This window comes from Mustela nivalis (assembly GCF_964662115.1).
Source record: "Mustela nivalis genome assembly, chromosome: 2".
Lineage (NCBI taxonomy): Eukaryota > Metazoa > Chordata > Mammalia > Carnivora > Mustelidae > Mustela > Mustela nivalis.
This window is the reverse complement of record NC_139021.1, coordinates 12,017,157-12,038,803: the sequence shown is the minus strand read 5'-3', so window position 1 is coordinate 12,038,803 and position 21,647 is coordinate 12,017,157.

Below are 21,647 nucleotides of genomic sequence, written 5' to 3'. Positions count from 1 at the left end.
ACTGTTCTCAAGTGCAGACATGACAGGCACCAGAATATTCTAAATATTCCACCGCAAGGATGTTCTTTGTGCCCTCTGAGCTTTTGTTTCTCTATCCGTGTTATGGGGATAGCAACGCTTACCTCCAGGATGGTGTTAAGGTAAATAACCAGATACATGCGTATGTGTGTATCTAGCACGGAGACAGCTACACTCCAGGGGCCCAATATGGGTTAGCGCACATTGGATTAAAGGGCTTGGGAAGCTGGCAAATGGGTCAGAACCAGTTTAACTGAAAACTATCAGTTCAAAGGCTTGCACAGGTGTTCTGGCCAAAGTTTGCAGGAAAAGCTGAGCAAAGCGGGATGGGGCAGAAACAAACCTCCTCTAGGCACGGTTGGGTCTTCCCTGAGCCACTGGCCTTCCTGCATCTCAGTCCTACAGGATAGCTAGCTTCACAGGAGCTGGGCACAGGCAGCCCACACACACCAGGGCAATTTCCCATCCTGTAGAGCTGATGAGGGGAGTGTCAATGCAGCGATCAGTGGGAAAACACTCCTCTATCCTCAGTCTATCAATGGCAACATGTGTCTCTCACCACAGTAGAGACAGCGGTCCTTGTTCCCCAACACAGTTGTGTCAATATAGTAGTAAGTATTCAGTTGAGTGTTAGCGAATTAGTGAGTGGACAAAAGATTGAATGCAGAAATGTGAAGGTCAGTCTCCATAATCTTCCGTTAGGTTTATAATGTGTTTCTCATTGTCCTTCATTCAAATACATCACTTAGCTTCCAGGTTCCTATAGGGACACCCTGGCTGCCTGGACATCATGTGGGGGTTTTAAGCCATCATGGAGTTCTCTTGCCAGGCTGGTCACCCCCAGAGAGGTGTCTGGAGAAGAGAGGAAAGGCAGGGTTCTCTCTCTCTATGCTGCTGTTGCAAAACAATGCTAATCTTCCCCCTTTCTCCATGCCTGATGTGCTCTGAAGCCATGTTCCTCCTGAGCCCCGAGGAACCAGGACACCTTTGCTACTTGGGACTCCACTGCAAGATAGCAACTCTCCAGTCTTCTCTTCTCACATAATGAAACGTTTTCCCAGAGAGAGAACTAAATCTGGCACAGATTCCAGGAGAGACCATATCCTGTCCCTCAGCCTTGGGATGTTTGTCTTGGTGGCCTTTGAGTTTTGAACCTACCCTGGGGTCTGAATGAAGAGTATATTATTGTAATATATTTATAGCATTCATCTATTAATATATTATATCTTTATTATTTCCTTATTTCTAAAGATTTATTGAGTATATAGTTTGTTGAGGAGTTTTTTTAAAAACACAATGGGTAAGGTTCCAAGTTACTATGGAATTTCCACTCAAGTTCAGATAAGTTAGCCGCTGAAAGAAAAACTGTAAAGTCTGTAGAGCTTCCCTTAGGACTATTTTTATCTTATCACTCATTCACCCAACACTTAAGTGCTTACCAGGCACATTCTCAAGATAGAGCAGTGAACAAGAAGATAGCATCTTTGTCTCCAGGAGCATATATCCAGCTAGGGATTCTGAAGTTAAATATCAAATTATATAATTAATTGTTTTAGAGAAGTACAAGTTGGTTAGAGAGTATAAAGCAATGCACTATAATGTAGCCTCAGGCTGTCAAGAAATGCTTCCTGGTGGATGGAGGAGTGGCCGGCCACCAGTAAATTCTACTTTACTCTGTGAGGGTCCCTTCTGCCCGCACTCTGGGCTTGGGCACGTGGTTAACTTTGGTCAGTGACCTATAAGCAAATTGAGGCACACAGAGGTGTGGAAAACATACTCAGGCCCTGGAGCTTATGCCGTGTCGATGCCAGGAATTCTTCCACCGCCCAGGCTGATCAGCAGGAGATCTGTGCACCGCACACACACACCACACCACCACCCCCCCTCCCCGCCCTGGCCTGGCACCTAGGCACAGCTGTAGGAGTGAAAACATCTTTGACTCTGCAGTCACGGTTAAGGTGCCAGTGACAGCAGCTGTGCAAGTCACCCAGGTGGCACCAGCAGGAGACCCACCCAAACTGCAGATCCAAAGAATCAGGAGCAGACTGAATGGTTGTTGTTTGAAGTCCATAAGCTTTTAGGGTGGGTGGTCCTGAGTTAGAAATAGATACCCAGACATGGGCAGTTTTCAGGCAAAAGGCTAGTGTGTGGGTTATAGGTGTTCAGACCGGGCAACAGGTAAGACAGTGGCAAAATGCTGAAAAATGTGGAGTCTGGAGGAGTGCTGAGGAACCGGCTTGGCTTTTGGAAGTTGGGAAACAGTTGGTGCCTAACAGTGCCAAACTGCCATCAGTGTTAAAGAAAACTATTCCTAATGAACTTGCAGATCTGGCTACAGAGATTCCCAGGAGGAAGGAGGAAGTGTTGAGTGGCTTCTTTTAGTGGGTGGATGGTAAGGGCCAGGAAAGGAGAAAGGATGTAAAGACCTATGCTTTTTGTAGATGGAATTTTGAGGGACTGGAATGTGTAACTAAACCTTTCCGAGCTGGAAAATAAAACTATTTCACACCTTTTAAAAAAGATTTATTTATTTATTTATTAGAGAGAGAGAGGGAACAGGGGTAGGGACCACGGGAGAAGAAGATGAGCAAACTCGCCACCAAGTTGGGAGCCAGTTTCCAAGCTCCATCCTGGGACCCTGAGATCATGATCCGAGATCCTAAGAGCAGGAAGTACATTCTGATCACCTACATTTGGCCAAAGCAAATCACACTGCTCAGTAGGCAAAAAATGGAAATAATTCAAATGCCAACTAACTGGTGAATAGATTTTTTAAAAATGCATATTCAGGGATATCTGCCTGGCTCAGAAGGGAGAAGTGCCACTTTTGATCTCAGAGAGTCATGAGTTCGAGCCCCACACTGGGTGTAGAGATTACTTTAAAGAATCCATAGCATGAAAAAAAAATTAACTTAAAAAAAAAGAAGCATAGCCATATAATGGGATACTTTTTTGACAATAAAAAGGGAAGAAGTACTGATACATGTTATAATATGGATGACCCTCACAGACATTATGCTAAGTAAAAGAATCCAGACACAAAAAAGCTGCATATTAAATTTCTAGAAAAGGCAGATCTGGAGAGACAAAAAGTATATCACTGGTTGCTTGGGACTAAGGGTGAGAGTAAAGATTTACTGCAAAAGGACACGAGGGTAATGAAAATATTCTAAACCTGGATGTGGGTGCTGACTGTAGAGTTGTATTAATTTGCTAAAAATCATTGAACAGTTCACTTATAACAAGTGAATTTTAGAGTTTATAAATCATATCTCAATTTTGTTACTAAAATGTGTAACTAATAGAATGAATGATATCTTGGCATTATGCTTACAACAATGTAATATTTCTAAAAGCATAATTAAATGACTGACTTGATACAATGTGGAAATAGTTGTAAAACTCTGACTACTGTCTCTAAGCAATGGCTGAGGTTCAATTTTTTTCTTCAGAAGCATTTTACCAAATTTTAGAATTTTCATTAGTTATTCAACTTTGGCTGTAAATAATGAACTTTTTTTTTTGTCCTTTGAGCTACTGCATTTTAAGTTAGTGCATGTGGTATTTAAAAAAAAGTTGGCACCCGTAAAGGCAGCTGCAATTAATGAAGCATGCTCTACTTATTGGCTTTTCATATAATATGTACAACAGAAACATGCTCTTATAAACAGGTCAAGAACTGTAAAATGTTCACTAATTGCTGGAATTTGTTCTTCTGTTTGGAATAAAAATGGATTTAACAATCAGAATAGCTATTCAAGGGGTAATAGAAGCAGGAAGGAGGGACCTCTGTTATTAGCTAATCTAGCAATTATCCCCAAATCGGAGCTTGTATTCAACATGAATATCAACTGAGTTTGTTGAGGAGGTGCAGCTGGAGAGGTGCGAGCAGCTGCCTGCTCTAACGCAAAGTTCCTTTGGTTAGGAGAGTGCACTAATGTTAATGCAAGAGCTGTAGAATGAACTGAATTCTCCAAGTGGAAAATGTCTGCTTCTATCATAGGCCTACAGCAATGTCACTATGCCTCCTTTTGAAGCGCATGGAGAATGTGCCCACAATGACATCATCCCATTTACAAACCCTCGAAATTATTATTTACAACTTAGGCATCTGTCCTGAATGTGGATAACTCTGCCTGAGATCCTGGTGGAGAGTAAGCTTAGGAAAAGTGTTTCTACTCTACATTCTCTTTCTAGTAAGAGACCAGAGAGGGAGTTACAAAACTAGAAATGAACACAGCAAGAAGTGTACGTCACAGCTTACAAAACGTGGTCACGGGCATTGCCTCTGGGTTAATATTTATTCCACAAATATTCATCAAGACCTGTTATAATCCCCATGTGTCTGGCCAGGTGCTCTACTCCTCTCATTCAAACCAGTGCCTTTGGAAGGAATCTGGTGCAAGTCCTTATGGAGTTGATGTAGGGGTTTTGTTCTCAGTTCTGTAAGGTCTGCATCATCACCATGATTCAAGGGTTTGGGAACTTTAGGTGCTTATTTTTAATGATTTTCCTGGTTGCTAATGTGTGGGGAGGTAGGCAGAGTTAATCAAATACTGATAGTATTGCCTCATGGCTCTGTGATTCGAGGCACGCTTGTTTGAATGTTTATTCCAACGCCTTCAAGTCCTTATCTAGGAGGAGATTTAACAATATACATGTCCTGAGTGTGAATGAGAAATTCCTCTATGGACCTCTCTTCGGTCACCAACTACTACCCCATTTCTATTCTTCCTTTCCCACAAAATTTATTCAAAGAGTCTACATATTTAGTCTCCAGTTCTTCCTTTTTTTTTTTTTTTTTCTTGAACACACTTGATTCATGCTCACTTCCCAATCACTCTACTAAGACTTTGGCTGTGGTCAATAAGGACCTCACCACTGCATGATTTAAATGGTCTCTCCTTGTTCGTTTTAAGCCTTCCACGAATGTCCTGTTAAATTCTAAATCAGGTCATAATCCACCTGATGTAGAGTAAGAACCAAACAATCTGCTCCCTTCTCTCTGATCCCATTTCTCATCACTCTTTCTGGCCTCATCCCCTGAGATCTCATTGGTTTCTTATTCCTTCTAAAATACATCCAGAATCTTCCTCCTCTCTCTACAGGGCATTTCATGTTGCTTGTTTTTTCTTCCTGAAATTTTCTTCTCCCTGTGATCCATGTTGATGACTCTACACTTTCTTTGTTTCAAAGTCAGAAACTCAGGAAGGATATCCCTAATTCTCCTGTTTCATTCAGTAGCCCCTCTACCCACCAGCCACTCACTATACATCCTATAACATATGCACATCGTTAAGAAATCAAAGCTATAGGAGGGTGAAGAAAATTCTTACTGTTCTCATGGTTCATATAGCTCATGGCAAAAGTGAGTTTCACGACTCCAAACTTCTATTCATTGTCAAAGAAACATTAGAATAAGATTAGGAGAGCCATGTTTGAGACCCTGCTTCTTCACTGGGTCTTTGGAGTCTTAGGCAAGCCTTGCTCAGTCTACATGTCCTCATTAATAAATGAGGGCAAAGCATGGCTATTGGTATCATAAGTATCTTCCTGTTCCATGCAAATTTGTTTAAGGTCACAAATGTCTAAAGAGCTAAAGATGGTACCATACTGTCTAATACATTTGTGTAAGAAGTTGTGTTATCTTCATTTCCAACTCAATACTTCTGGTAAGTCAATGCAGCTGATGATCATAGGGAGTAAACTACTTATCTCCACAGTTGGGTTTGACTAATTTCCCTTTTCTGGGGAACATTGGAGAAGGAGGCCCCTGGAGTTGTCTCTAGCTCTGTGGTGAACTGCTAATTTGAAACCACAGGGTCCTCTTTGAGAAATTGCAGACTCACATCTGATAACCATTTTATGGGAATGTGCCTGGGCCTTTTAGCTGTGGTTCCCCACAAAATGCCATGATGAGTGACGTGCTTCCAGCAGATGAAAGCTCCATGGGGGTCAGTGCCAGAGACCTCTGACTACATCACTTGGCATTTGCTGATTTCTGCCTATTTTCTGTATAAGTGAATGTCTCTGGGTGACGCTCCCATTTGAATGTTGGTATTTCAGTGAAATTCACATGTGGTCAAATGGAAATGGTATCTCCAGAATGAGGTAAAGTATACCACGAGAATTAGATTCTAGTGTTTAAGAAAAGTTACAGGGAAGCTTTCCAACCATGGCCTTTCTTCATCTTTCTTTCTTTCTTTTTCTTTCTGAAGGAAGAATGTGATCTTTGCAAGATGTCAGCACTTCCATTAGCACTGGCTTCTGAATTTCTGCTCAGTTAAGGCAGGGAGGGAACTAAAGTCAAAATAAACAGGGACCAAAAAAATGAAATAATAGTTGTCAAACCCCAGGGACATAGTCTGCCTTTAAAATTACAGTATTCTCTTTGACAGCCAGGATAAGATGGTAAAGAACCTATCGCTGGACTGCCTGGTTCAGATCATAGCTCTGTCACTTACAAGCCTCAGGACTTTGGGCAAATCAATTCACTTCTGTGCTTCAGCTTTTGCATCTCAAAAATGGGGATCCTTATAGTATTGTTAAAAGGTTCTTGTTAAGAGTACAAAGGCACCTGAGATTAGGAGGTATTTGTGATTTCCTTGGGAGCACACTGCTTTCCATGCTTCTTACTCTTAAAGGACCTGAAATTCCTACACAAGAGCCAAGAAATATGTGTATTCTCCATTTACTGAAGGGTTGCTTCCTGTCAAGTGATATGCTAGATGCCAAGAAAAGAGGATTAAATAAGTACATCCTTTTTTCCTTCAGTGCGCTAAAGACACACACATACAAATAACCAACTACTGAAACTCTAGTGCTTTTACAGAAGAAGCTTACTAGCAGAAAATAAATTCTTTTTGCTTTTGGGGAGTAGAAATAATATCTGAGATCTCGCTGAAAGAAAAACTGGGGATTGGGCATTGCAGCCAAAAGAAAAAGCACTAACAAGACAGAGATGGGAAAATACATAGTGTCTTTGGGCATGTTTGTGAAGACCGTGTCATCTTTAGTAGGCTGTGTGAATGTTCATCTCACCTATTATATTTAAAAGCTCCTACCAGCAGAGGCCATTTCATCTCTGTATTTCCACAGCAAATGTCTTATATGTAAGTACAAGCAATGTTTGGTGAATTGGTTTGAACTGAAAATGTGATTTAGATAAGGAGTGCTATAGGATTTCAGGGGAAGGTGTGCTTCATTCCATACTGGGAATTTCATGGCAAAACCTTACCGGACTAGTGAAGGATCAATCCAAGAGCATGGAATGGTCTTCCATATTTGTGTCTTCTTCAATTTCTTTCATGAGTGTTCTGTAGTTCCTTGAGTACAGATCCTTTACCTCTTTGGTTAGGTTTACTCCCAGGTATCTTATGGTTTTTGGTGCTATAGTAAATGGAATCAATTCTCTAATTTCCCGTTCTGTATTTTCATTGTTAGTGTATAAGAAAACCACTGATTTCTGTACATTGACTTTGTATCCTGCCACGTTGCTGAATTGCTGTATGAGTTCTAGTAGTTTGGGGGTGGAGTCTTTTGGGCTTTCCACATAAAGAATCATGTCATCTGCGAAGAGAGAGAGTTTGACTTCTTCACTGCCAATTTGGATACCTTTTATTTGTCTTTGTTGTCTGATTGCTGTTGCTAGGACTTTTTTTTTTTTTTTTTTTTTTTTTTTTTTTTTTTTTTGACAGAGAGAGATCACAAGTAGGCAGAGAGAGAGAGAAAGGAGGAAGCAGGCTCCCTGCCGAGCAGAGAGCCCGATGCGGGGCTCGATCCCAGGGCCCTGAGATCATGACCCGAGCCGAAGGCAGCGGCTTAACCCACTGAGCCACCCAGGCGCCCCTGTTGCTAGGACTTCTAATACTATGCTGAACAAGAGTGGTGAGAGTGGGCATCCTTATCGTGTTCCTGATCTCAATGGGAAGGCTGCAAGCCTTTTCCCATTGAGGATAATATTTGCTGTGGGTCTTTCATAGATAGATTTTATGAGGTTCAGGAATGTTCCCTCTATCCCTATAATTTGAAGTGTTTTAATCAGGAACGGATGCTGGATTTTGTCAAATGCTTTTTCTGCATCAATTGAGAGGACCATGTGGTTCTTCTCTATTCTCTTATTATTTGTTCTATCACATTGATTGATTTGTGAATGTTGAACCATCCTTGTAGTCATGAATCATGGTGGATAATCTTTTTAATGTGCTGTGGATTCTGTTTGCTAGGATCTTGTTGAGAATCTTAGCATCCATATTCATCAGTGATATTGGTCTGAAATTCTCCTTTTTGGTAGGGTCTTTGCCTGGTTTGGGGATCAGGGTAATGCTGGCTTCATAGAAAGAGTCTGGAAGTTTTCCTTCTGCTTCAATTTTTTGAAACAGCTTCAGGAGAATAGGTGTTATTTCTTCTTTGAAAGTTTGGTAGAATTCCCCAGGGAATCTGTCAGGTCCTGGGCTCTTGTTTTTTGGGAGGTTTTTGATCACTGCTTCAATCTCATTACTAGATATGGGTCTATTCAAGTTGTCAATTTCTTCCTGGTTCAATTTTGGGAGTTTATAGTTTTCCAGGAATACATACATTTTATCTAGGTTGCTTAACTTATTGGCATATAACTGTTGATAATAACTTCTGATGATTGTTTCTACTTCCTTGGTGTTAGTTGTGATCTCTCCCTTTTTATTCATAATTTTATTTATTTGGGCTTTCTCTCTTTTCTTTTGGATTAGTGTGGCCAGTGGTTTATTGATCTTATTTATTCTTTCAAAAAACCAGTTTCTAGTTGTTTTGTTTTGTTTGTAAGTTAAATTTTGGTGAAAAGGAATCAAATTAGAGCAAAGAGCATGAGAAAATGCATTTTTAATCCCTCTTTTGGGCTCTGGAGGTGTATATACTAATTTTATATTGTTCACTTTTCTTTGGCCAACCACCTTTCCCTTCTCCTTGAAGATATCCAAGAGGAGCTCACAATTAACTGTCTTATTCCCAGTCTACAGAGTTGGACACACAGGATTCAGGTTGCCCAATCAGGATGTGACATCTGCCCGGCCTCACTGACTTGTCCTGGGAAGGGCAGGTGACCAGTCAGAATTCCCCCAAGATGATCTACTCAATTCTAGGAGAGAGAGTCTTCATTCTGGATCATGGACCATGTCACACCATTTCCCACCAAAGGAAAATAATCTATCTGATAGGAAGCCAATGCATAAAGAATGAGAAGTCCTGTGAACATCCTATGGGATCCTGTCTCCAAAATTTTACAGTTTCCCAGTTACATTAGAGAATAATCTCTTCTCCTCCACCTCTTTCATGTTGGCTTGGATTTTGTTATTCATACTTTCAAAAAAGAACTTCCTCACTAATACAGATGAATAGCAGGGTCTGAGAAACTATCATTTGGGAGCTCCTTCCTAAGAGTCAATGGTTCAAATAGCACATGGAAGTCAACTCTTTCAGGTATGACCTTCAAAGCAATTAAACAAAGAGGCCAGGGTTGTACTCATCACCACTAACAGATGAGAATGAGGCAGAATCTAATGTTGCTTCCATCTCATGAACGATATTCTCAGATAGCCTCATAGCAGGACCTGAAAGTCCTACACACAAGCAAGAAGCTGTGAGCACTGAATGTAGAGTCATAGTCTTTGGTGACCACCATCTGATCTCATTAATTTTTCATTCATTTGTAACCAAGTCATTAATTTATTATTAGGTCAGTCATTCAGCAAATGAACATATGACCAGTCTAAAGAGTATGGGAGATTTGGGGTACATTCTGGAGCACAGCAGAGCTGAAGGATCCCTGGTACATCAGAAATCATACCCTTCAGTTCCTCAAAGTCTCCTGAAGCACACCTCTAGCTGCTGTATCTGCAAGACCAGGAATGCAATCACTGAATGATTCTTCCATGCTGTTAGTGACACTGGGAGGTCTGTCACCTTGTCAGAAGGCTTCCACAGACTTCTTACTTCCTTCTGATCATTTCCCTCCATTTCCTCCATAACATCTAGCCCATCTAACATCTCTATCTTTTACATATTTTTTTGTCAGCCATCATAATTTAAAGCATTCCACAGAGTGCAACATAAGGGGAGAAAAGAAAGCTCACAGCGGAGTGAACAACACATGCTGTGTGTTACAGAAGAATCTTCGGTGCATGTTAACATGGCAGAGCCTCCCTGGCTGAGACCGTTTGCAGTGTGGCTCACCACTTGCTGCCCCAACTAACTCTGGCTGAGAGCACAAATAAGTAAAATATATATTAGCATCATGTAATGTGTGGAGATACTGAGGCATAAATAAAAATATAGGCACAAATAGATTTTAACTACTCAGTGCTGTATGAAGAGGGATACAAGGAAACTATGTGCTTCTATTGTAGGTGAAGGAAGTGCTTGAAGAAAAACCTGGAGGTTGGCCACCTCCTGTACTACCCATTGTGCCATCCAGCCAGTGCCATCCCACTTCTGAGCATTTATCCAAAGGCAATAAAATCAGTGTCTCCAAGAGCTATCTGCATTCTCATGTTCATTGCAGCATTATTCACAATAGCCAAAATATGGACAAGCAAAGTGTCTGTTGACAAATGAATGAATAAAGAAAATGAATTTAAAATTTAAAAATGAAAAGTTTAAAAATAAATATATATTATTCAGCCTTTAAAAAGAAGGAAATTCTGCCATTTAGAATAACATAGATGAACCTGGAGGACATTATGCTAAGTGAAATAAGCCAGACACAGAAACACAAATACTACATGATCTCATTTATATGTGGAACCTAAAAAGAAAAAAATTCATAAATATAGAGAGTAGAATGGTGGGTACCAAAGATAGGGGGTGGGGGTGCTGGTGGTGGCAAGGGAAGAGAGATGTTGTTCAAAGAGTACAAAGTTTCATTTATGCAGGATGAACAATTTCTAGAGCAACATTGTGACTGTAGTTAATAATCCTGTACTATGTTCTGTGTACTTGAAATTTTCTAAGAGTAGATCTCAAGTGTTATCCCCCAACACACAGCAAATGGTAACTATGTGAGATAATGGATATGTTAGTTATTTCTCATTGTACAGGTATATCAGAATATCACACTGTATGGTTTATTTTGTTTTCATATAATTTTTATTTTTTAATTTTAGTCAAAGTGTAGTTGACATGCAATATTCTATTAGTTCCAGATGTACAGTACAGTTATTCAACTATACATAGAACAACATTCACTAGCATATGTGATCACTGTCACCATGCAAATTTCTCACAATATTGTTGACTCGATTCCCTATGCTGTAATTTTCAATCCCATGGCTTACTTGTTTCCAGCTGGAAGTTTGTACCTTTTATTCCCTTTTACTTAGTGTGCCTGACCCCCCCACCTCCTTCTCCAACAAATGGGCAACTGCCAATCTGTTCTCTGTGTTTGTGAGTCTATTTGTTTGGGTTTTTTTAATTTGTTCATTTGTCTTTTAGGATCCACATATAAGTGAAATCCTATAGTATCTGTCTTTCTCTATCTGATTTATTTCACTTAGCATATACACTCAAAGTCCACTCATGTTGCTCATGGCAAGATCTCATTCCTTTTCAGGGCTGAATAATATTCCACTGTGTATATTTACCACATCTTTTAAAAATATATACAATTTTTATTTATCACTTGTCCTTCAGTAAAGCTGGGGAAGGAGAATAGTACCTAGAGGCAGACAAGAGTAAATTTTTATGGAAAGCAGGTTAAGATAGAGCAAAAGGTATATCCAGGAAAGGAAATAAAAATATATTGGGAAAGATAGCTTAGAGGGAGAAAGTTTGGGATGTCTGCTGCCACCTGCTATGTTGAAAGGATCAAATAAAATAATAGAAATTGTCCCTACTTGGCTAAATTGACTTCACTTCAACCGCTTACTGTGCATATCCACAGCAACTGTAAATAGTTCTAAAATTTTCTCTGGTGATGTGTGGGACGCCATGTAAGAGAAAAGGTCACAGCAGAGATTGCGTCCTCAGTCTGCCCTAACTTCACACTGAAAACATCAAGATTTGTTCTTCCAAAGTCAGGTTCTTCTATTAACACTACCTGGAGGGCACCTGCCCTGCCCCCTCAATGACAGGGGAGATTTTAAAGTCACTTAAAAAGACTGTTGAAGGACTGAACTCATCTTATAGAATTATTTGGTGTTTAATACTGAACAAACAAGATAACAATCTAACATTTTAAAGGTCCACATCAGTTTCCTAAACCATATCTGTCTGAATATGAGGAGAAATATCCCCCCCTCCCAAGTATATGTATATATTCCTTGTAAAGATGTAAGTCATCTTATGAGATTCCTTCTCAAATGCTTTATTTTGCACAAGATGTTACTAATTAGAAAAGATCATTCGGGACACCTCGGTGGCTCAGTCATTAAACATCTGCCTTCAGCTCAAGTAATGATCCCAAGGTCCTGGGATTGAGCCCTGCATAAGGCTTCCTGCCTGGTGGGAAGCCTGCTTCTCCCTCTCCCACACCACCTGCCTGTGTTTCTTCTCACTGTGTGTCCCTCTGTCAAATAAATAAAATCTTTAAAAAAAAAAAAAAAAAAGAAAAGATCATTAAGCTGAATCTACCTAATCAGTAAAAAGAGCAAGTAATAGTCCAGGTGATATCATTTTACAATGTTAAGTGTTGAATGATTATAAGTACTGTTAATTTCCAAAATAAAAAACTGCCATTTACTTCACCAACAAAAACAGGCTTATTCAGGAATAGTGGAGAATTACAATCTGAGACAAACAAGCTATAGCAAAAACCGTGGGCAAATCCAACAAACAAAGGAGAGGAGGAAGTTGGGAGGGGTTGTTTTGAACAAAAGTCCATCAAAGAGAAGCAAGGGTTCAGAGTGATGTCAATTTCTCATTGGCTGAGTTGCAAATATAGTTGATTTCTTATAGGAGATATAATATGTGTCTTTCCCTGTTGGGACCTGTAATTGATGATTCCTTCCTGTTGAGATTCTTCCTAGGATCCTGTAATTGACAATTCCTCTTATAATTGACATTGAGTGGTAGGACTCCCTCTACCACCTCCCCTTCTAGCATCCGAAGTGCACTTTAGTGAGGTTGCTCTTTATTAATTTTCACAGCACACTTTCTAAAGATCACTTAAAAGGAAGTACAGAAAACGAATTTCTTTAAAGATTTAAATATATTATCTGTAGAATAAATGAACAATTCCCTGGGTGTTATATGACTGGGTATTGTTTTACCTCCATATAAAATATCTAATAACAGTATGCTTTGCAAATTCAAGAAGTTTTATGCTACATCTCAGACAATTTAGAGAAGATGGTATGCTTTGTAACAGTGTTAATAACTTTGAAACATCCCTAGGGACAATGAAGATACTGATTTTGAAAATACCTGTAAAGAGTTTGTATACATTTTTAAGGAAAGCACATATTGCTTCGAGTACTGGGTGTTACAGGCAAACAAAACTGTGGAAAGAACCAAGATGCCCTTCAGTAGATAAATGGACAAGGAAGATGTAATCCATATATACAATGGAATATTACACAACCATCAGGAAGGATGAATACCCAACTTTTGTATCAACATGGTTGGGACTGGAAGAGATTATGCTATGTGAAATAAGTTAAGCAGAGAGTCAATTATCATATGGTTTCACTTATTTCTGGAGCATAACAACACGGAGGACATGGGGAGATGGAGAGGAGAAGGGAGTTGGGGAAAATTGGAGGGGGGACGAATCATGAGAGACTGTGGACTCAAAAAAACAATCTGAGGGTTTTGGAGGGGTGGGGGTTGGGAGGTTGGGTGAGCCTGATGGTGGGTATTATGAAGGGCACGGATCGCATTGAGCACTGGGTGTGGTGCCTAAACAATGAATTCTGGAACACTGAAAAGAAATTTTAAAAATACATAAAAATTTAAAAAATAAATAAATACCCAGGTGGGAATCAATAAAGTGGTTGTGTTCTAAAAACAAACAAACAATATACTGTATGGTGACTAACAACATAATGAAAAAAATTTTTTTTAATCTTTAAAAAAGTTTGTACACATTTTAAAATGAAGATTTAGAAAAAAGCTATCATAAATTCATGTATTTTTAAGTAATATAGGTAGATTCATGTATAATAAATTATTAAATTTTGTAGATATCAGACCCTTTTAAATATATTGGTACATTTTATGCGGTTCTACCTTTTACAGAACAGACAATCCATGCCCACTTTTACCTGCCTTTTCACCCACTAGGACTTCTCAACTCGCTCTCCTTTATTTCTAAATTTTAAGTTCCATTTATATCACATGAAAATCTATATTTAGAGCTGCTCATGAATAACTGGAAGACATGGAAAATCTGGTTGGGATTCTGGTATGGTAGTGACAGGCTAGGACTGAGGAGCTCTCTCCTCTTCTAAAAAGCTCACGTGCCCCCCACAGTCCCCACCTGGCCAGCGTGACTTTACAGTCCTGGTCCCAGCAAGATTGTGAGCATTGTGTCCATGTCCATGTGTCCCTCCCTCAAATCTGGCTTCTCCTTGCTCCTGAGCCCTACCCAGGGCATCACACCCCCGGCCCTGTACCCACCTGTATTGGTTTTCTTCCATGTTCAACATCATGGAAGTGATGCCTCAAGAGTTCATGTTTACAAGACACATTCACATTCATGATTTTTGTTATATTTATATTCATGTAGCAAGACACATACAGAAAGTCTTCTCTGTATATATTTGTTCATATGAATATATGTAATATATATAATATATAAAATATACATAATAGTATATTTTTATATATGTGTTTTAAGTGTATGAAGAAACTGAAAGCCATGCCCCAGCACTAGTAAATACTAAAATTCAGTGAAAAACATGTCTTTCATTGCTTGCCCTAGGTTTCACACTTTCAATATTTCTATGATCCCAGCTGTCATGAAGCAGGCCACTCACCTCAACAGTCTCTCACCTTGCTGCCTCTCTCCAGATTTCCATGCATTTGGGGGCTTCCTTATTCTTTTTCAGTACCCTGAGGTCGTCTGGAATGAAGAGAATGCAAGTCATTTTAGTGGTTTCACCGTTTGTGCTCTCCCCCCTCCAAAATCAACAAAAGCCGCTGAGTCTATAAATTTTAAAAGTTGAATTTAGACCAGTAATTATAGTTATGGAGTTGAGGAATTTTCAATGTTTCTTTTCTTTTCTTAGGTTTATCATCTCAGAGTTGGAATTTGAATTCCGGATCCTCTTTTTCCAGTAATTCCGTGTGAGAAGTACCAATGTGTTTACACAGCATGCCTAATGACCGTTAGCAGGCAAGTAGGGGGACTCAACGGACATGATTTGAGTAGGTCTTTTGAAATATAGCAATACCACATGGCTTATATTCCCAGAGAAATCAACTACCTTTTTAAGCAAGATGGGTTTTGAAAACAAGAGCTGTCCCTCCCACGCCCACCCCAAGAAAAATTTAAGAATTCAGACAAGACCAACTCAAATATGAATAATTCAGAAATTTGCCATTTGTGTGGAATAGGAACGACTCACCTTTTAAAACATTATTATTTATGAATTTGACTTTAGCTGTTCTGTGATTAAATCTTTTTTTTTTTCTTTTCTGGTCAAATATTTGTGAGATGAAAAATGGAATGGAACTTATCCCTAGTGTGGTACTTCCAGAAGTATATTAAGTAGAAAGCTCTGACCTCAGTGAGCAAAAGGGCATCCTACCTAGGAATTTAGAGTGGAGATCACACTTTCCTCCCTCTTCCACCTGTTCTTTAGGTCTGCTCTGAAAAGTTGCTGTTGGAGGGGATTGGGGCAAGTGCACAGTAAAATAGGACCTGCTTCTCCTCTTTCTCCTCTTTCATCATAGAAAAATAAGCAAGTATAGTGTCCAAATGATCTTCATCAAAAAATCATTCATAGCTTTGTATTTTATAAGGTGTATGGTACTTTCTCAAAGGACAAGGAAGGATAATAGAGTGTCTGTAGTATCTAGATAAGCCCAAGTATGGATGTGTTTGATGGCAAATGTTATTCTCATCCCTTCATCACCTCCATGTGGTTCCCCCCCCTTCATGCTGGCATCTTCTCTCGAGCCTTGCTAAGCTGCCAGGAAATCAGGTCAAGCTTTGGCATCAGATTGAATCACTCCCATATTGCTCCTATATGTAATGCATAGCCAAGTCATCTCAGGGTGTTGAAAGCAACTATAATAGTCCAGTATGGCATTTCACAAAGGATATATTATTCAGGGTTCTCCTGAGAGAAATATTCTATTTCTCTCATAGAAAATAGAATAGAATAAAATTTTCTATTTCTCCTATTTCTACTTCTATTCTATTTCTATTTCTATTCTCATAGAATAGAAATATTCTATTTCTCCTGAGAGAAATAGAAGCAATAGGATATATAGAGATCTATCTATCTACCTATCTGTGAGATTTACAATAAGGATTTAGCTCATGTGATTATAAAAGTAGGTATGTCCCAAGACCTGTATGGGGGATCAGCAAGCTGGAGATTCAAGAGAGTCAATAGGTTTATTCCAGTCCCAGCCCCAAAACCTAAGAACCTAAGTCCAACAGACTTAGGATCCAGAAAACACCATTACAGTTCAAGTTGAAGGCAGGAAGAAAACACATGTCCCAGTCTGTAAGCAACCAGGCAGGAAAGGATTCTTTCTTGCTGGGGAAACATTAACCTTTTTGCTCCATTCAGGCCTTCAACTGATTGGGTGAGGCTCACCCACCTTGTGGAGGGCAATCTGCTTCACTCAGTGTACCAGTTGAAATGTTAACCTCATCCAAAAACACCCTCAAACAGCAATAATGTTTGATCCAATATGAGAGTACCCCATAATCCAGTCAAGTTGACACATCAAGTTAACCATCACACAGCAATCCATCAAGGTTCTGCTCCCTCCCCAGGGCTCTCTTAGAAATTTTTTAAGCATTCAGTTCCCTGTCAGCTATTCGGCTGAGGGCCTCTGTTCCTTGCAGGTGGTTAGCCAGAGGTTGCACTCAGTTGCCTGCCATACGAGCCTCTCCAACATAACAGCAGGTTCCATCAAAGGCAACAAGAGATAAAGAATCAGCTAGCAAATTGGAAGTAACTATCTTTTATAATTAAATCCCAGAACTAACTTCCTATCATCTTTGCCGTATTCCACTGGTTAGAATCAAGTCATGGGATTCGATCCATAGTTGAAAAGTTACATAAAGGTAACACCAGCAGGTGGGCATCGCTGGGGGCCGTTGTAGAAGTATGCATGTCACACTGCTGAAAATGCAGAAGGAATGTTTGAGGAAGGAAAAGAAACACTGGAACAGCAAAAAAAAAAAAAAAAAAAAAAAAAAGGACCTGCCTCCGTGTTATAAAACCTGGATTTGAGGCTCATTTAAAGAAAACCTGTGTCATGTGGTCATGTGTTAAAATGGATGTATGTTTTTATGTTGCTTCTTGCTCAATATTACTCCTTTTTCTTCTGATAATAGAAGTTGATTTGCTTTTGCTCTCCCATTCTCACGCCAGATGCCTAAGTAGGCTGACTGAACTAAAGCTGATATAATCCCCACATTCTTCCAGAGATGGACTTAGGATTCATAGCAACTATTTGAGGGTGGAATATAAGATCCATTCTGTGTCTGTGAGAACCATGTCTAGGACTTTTTCTGGAAGTATTAAGAATGAGAAAGCCTTTTTTCAAGGAGCTGGAAGGTGAGAGAATGTGGGTCTAAAGCTGCCCATGGCCACCTGGTTACCGAGTAGGAAAAGCCTGAATGAGAATGAAGTTAACATGAGAATTCAATCCTGAGGTACAGAGAAAGAGATCGATTCCCAAAGATATAAAACCCTGGATTCAGCCTTGTCTGAAGCTAGCTAAAGGTGTTAAATACCTAGATCCAGTCTTTCCTGACGCCGCTTACAGATATTGAGCACCTGGATATACCCTTGCCTAAAGCTAGAAACCCTGATTCCTTAGTTAAATGAACCAATACATTTTGCTTGTGCTTATTTGACTTTTGTTTCTGGCCACTGCCTGATCTATCCAGCGCCTAGAACAGTGTACAGTCAACATGTAGTTGACTCCCAACAGATAGACACTAATGTATGAAAGTGGGTTTTGGAAGATTAACATTGAAATCCAATGGGCAGGAAGTTGGAACATATCCACCCCACCACGCCCACTGAGTCTTTCTGAACCCTCAAATTCTATGGTTGGCTGCTTCCCAAAACACCTCTTTGAGACTTCTCCTTTGAACTCACATCCAGAATATTCGGGGATGGTTTAGGCAGCTCTTGTCTGTTCATTCCTCACTATCCCCAGACTCACTGCTGTGTAGGTGGGCCAAACTCATAAAACTCTATCTCTCAGCACCCTCAGGCACAGGAAGTTGGCCCATAGAAGTTCCAAAAGGAGAAAAAAAATCACCCAGCATATAAGACCCAGAGCAGGAAGCAAAACTAATGAAAAAATGTCCCCAGCTTTCACAGGAAATTATTTTCACTCCACCTCTATAAAAAGGAACAGATTTGACCCCTCGCCTCTCCCCACCTCCTTCTCAGCTAACCTCCTGATGGAGGCGATGGGAGAGCCAGGCCCAGACTGAAGCAATGAGAGACGGGCCACTTTCCACGAAAATGTTCTTCAGAAACCAGTTTGTCATAGCCGGAGGCCACCGAGAGTGGTTAAGTCTAGCTAGTTGTTAAATTGGACAGTTTTGAGGGAAGAAATTCGTAGCAGTTCGTAGTGATCAGAGAAGCAAAGCATCTCTTTCAAGAGGAGAAGCCAAAGACTCCAAAATTATGTTCAGGCTGCTTTCCTCACTGTTTTGGGACTATTTTCCCAGGGAGCTTCAGATATTTTATGTAAATATCTTGATTCAATTTTGAGACTACGTTGGAGGTGAAAGGTGAGGGGCCAAAGTGCAACCAATGATCTGAGACCAACGAGACCCAGGCTGAGCCCCCTGAAGAATGCATTCATTCTGCAATTTTCTTCACAGCCCATGGCAGCTCCAATCTGGCTGGCCAGCCCAGAAAATAGGCTGTTGTCCCCCCCAGAGGTTACTGGGAAAAGGTCGCCTGGATTTTTCTCCGCTATGCAAAGAAAGGTATGCATATATTTCCATATATACACCAACAGTAATACACACACTCGTGCAAATAATTACAATAAAACACACACTTCCACAAATAATCACAGTCAAATGTGGCAAGTGTTCATGGAGGAAAGTTGTTGAGTAACCCACCTATGACAGCCAGAAAAGCTTCACGAAGGTGGAAAGCTTTCTTCACATTAAAGGAAGAAAGAGAATTTGGCCAATATCTGAAGGTAGGGGAAGACTTTCCAGAGAAGGAATAGAGTGAACACAGAAAATTGTTTGATATGATCGAACAAAAAATATGGCTGGACGGTGCCAGAGTACAAGACTCCAAAGCTGAGGCCAAATCATCAAAGGTTTGAAACATCAAGGTTTTATCTTGTCTGCAGGCCATGGGAGCCATTTAAAAACGTTAATGGAGGGAGAGCGGTAAGGTGTTCAGATCTGCATTTTATTATCCAGCTCTTCCAACAGGGGAATCGGAGCCTCAAAGGTTAGAGGACTTTCTCTGGGTCATAGGGAAAATAATAGAAGCCAAATTTTTGCGAGATTGGAAATGAAATGCCAACTATCTACTTCCTGCTCACTGCTTAATTATTAGTGACAATATTTGTCATGTGGAAAAAGAGTTAATTACAATCAGACTGGAAATTCATGTACCTGAAAATCTTTAGAAGGAAAAATGTAGGGGAAGGAACAAGATAGAATAGCAGTTACAAAACAATTCTTATCAGTCTGAATCTGTTTTACATTTCATTCCAGACTCTGCAAATTAGCACCAACACAATGAATCTTTGTAAATTAATGAGAGTAACAGCGGGAAAGAATCAATCAGCCACTCTTGTTCCAAAACCCTCCTAGGTAATAACCTGAAATGAACCTTGGAGTCATGACCCCAGACTAATAGCCTGCTTCATACTCTTTGAACAAAACAATTAAAGAATCACATTCCTCATGGTCCAACTTCCTGAATATATTAATTAGATTAAAACCCAACTTGTCAGGATCCCTTGAGAGGAAGGGGTTTGCTGGATGTCTCTCCCCCTGCCCTTTAGTTTCCAGTGGCATGTCCTGCTTTCCCATTGAGGGAGCCTGTGCCTGCCCAGGCAAGCTTTGTCTACACCTGATGGTGTTCCTTCCAGAATGGTGCCCTCACCCATTCTCTCACCTGGACTCCTCCCCCGAGGGCATCCTTCCTCCTCTCTGGACAAATGCCTGCCTTTCAGTTCTAATTGTGTTACAAACCCTCTTAAAACATCAAAGCCAGTTGATAGCTATGTGGCTCACTGTGAACACTCCATCCCTCTGTCTGATCCATCCGTCCATCCAGTCTTTATGAGAAATGGGCTCAAATCCTGGTCGGCTACTTTTTATCACTACAACCCTAAACAAATGATGTCATCTCTCTGTGGTTCAGTTCCTATATCTGTAAAATGAGAATGATAACAGGCCCTACCTGTGGGGTATCCTAACCGCACGAGGAGGGGAGAGGTGACCTCAACCAGGCCAGGGAACTCTCGCCAAGGCTTCTGCACCTGCTGCCACATGTTTTCAAGTGCTCTTCTGAGATACCCCAAAGTTTTATCATCTTAACTTCTGTCAGGTCTCTGCCAAGTGATCAGCCTCTTCTGATGGACCTACCTAAATCAGCAGCACCTATAGCACTGAATCCTCCTCTGTTCTTCCGCCTTCTGCTGTTCTTCTTCATAACACTTTTCAGTAGCTTGCGTTCTGTGACGTATTTGTCTTTCTGTTTGTTTACACTACTTGTTCTCAAATGTGATCCACGGAACCTGGGATCTTGTTAGAAATGCAAATTCTTGGGCCCTGTCTTGAACTAGGAAATCAGAATGTCTGGGTGTAGAGTTCAGCCGTCTGTGTTTTAAGAATCGTCTGCAGGTGATTTGGATGTTTGCTGGAGTTTGAGAACCACTGGTTGATAGTCTTTCCACCAGGGAGTGGCAGCTCCTTGAAGCAGGGATGTTTACCTTTTTCTGTTTACTGCTATATGTACTTAAAACCGCATCTGACACCCAGTAGGTGTTCAGTCAGTGGTCGTTCAGTGAGTGCACAAATGGAAGACTACATCTCACTTGGTGACTGAGCAAAAATCAGTACCCAACCAGATTTCTCTCATCTAGCTCTATTTTCTTTCACAATCTGGCTGTAAAATACTACTTTAATACAAAATGTTTCATCATTTGTATTCAAACTAAGAGACAGTGGCTTTTTTTTTTTTGCATTTATATATATATATATATATTTATATATATATATTTTTTTAATTTATATATTTATTTATTTATATATATTTATATATATATATTTTATATATAAATATATATATATTTTTTGCATTTATATATATATACACACACATACATATAAAATATGTATTATTACTATAGAAGATACTTAGAAAATGTTAATATTTATATAGGAAGAAAAAACATGCATACAAACAGAAGCTCATCAAAGCATCATCATTTGAGCCCTCATTTATGTCAAAGCTGGTTTCATGATGCTTAAG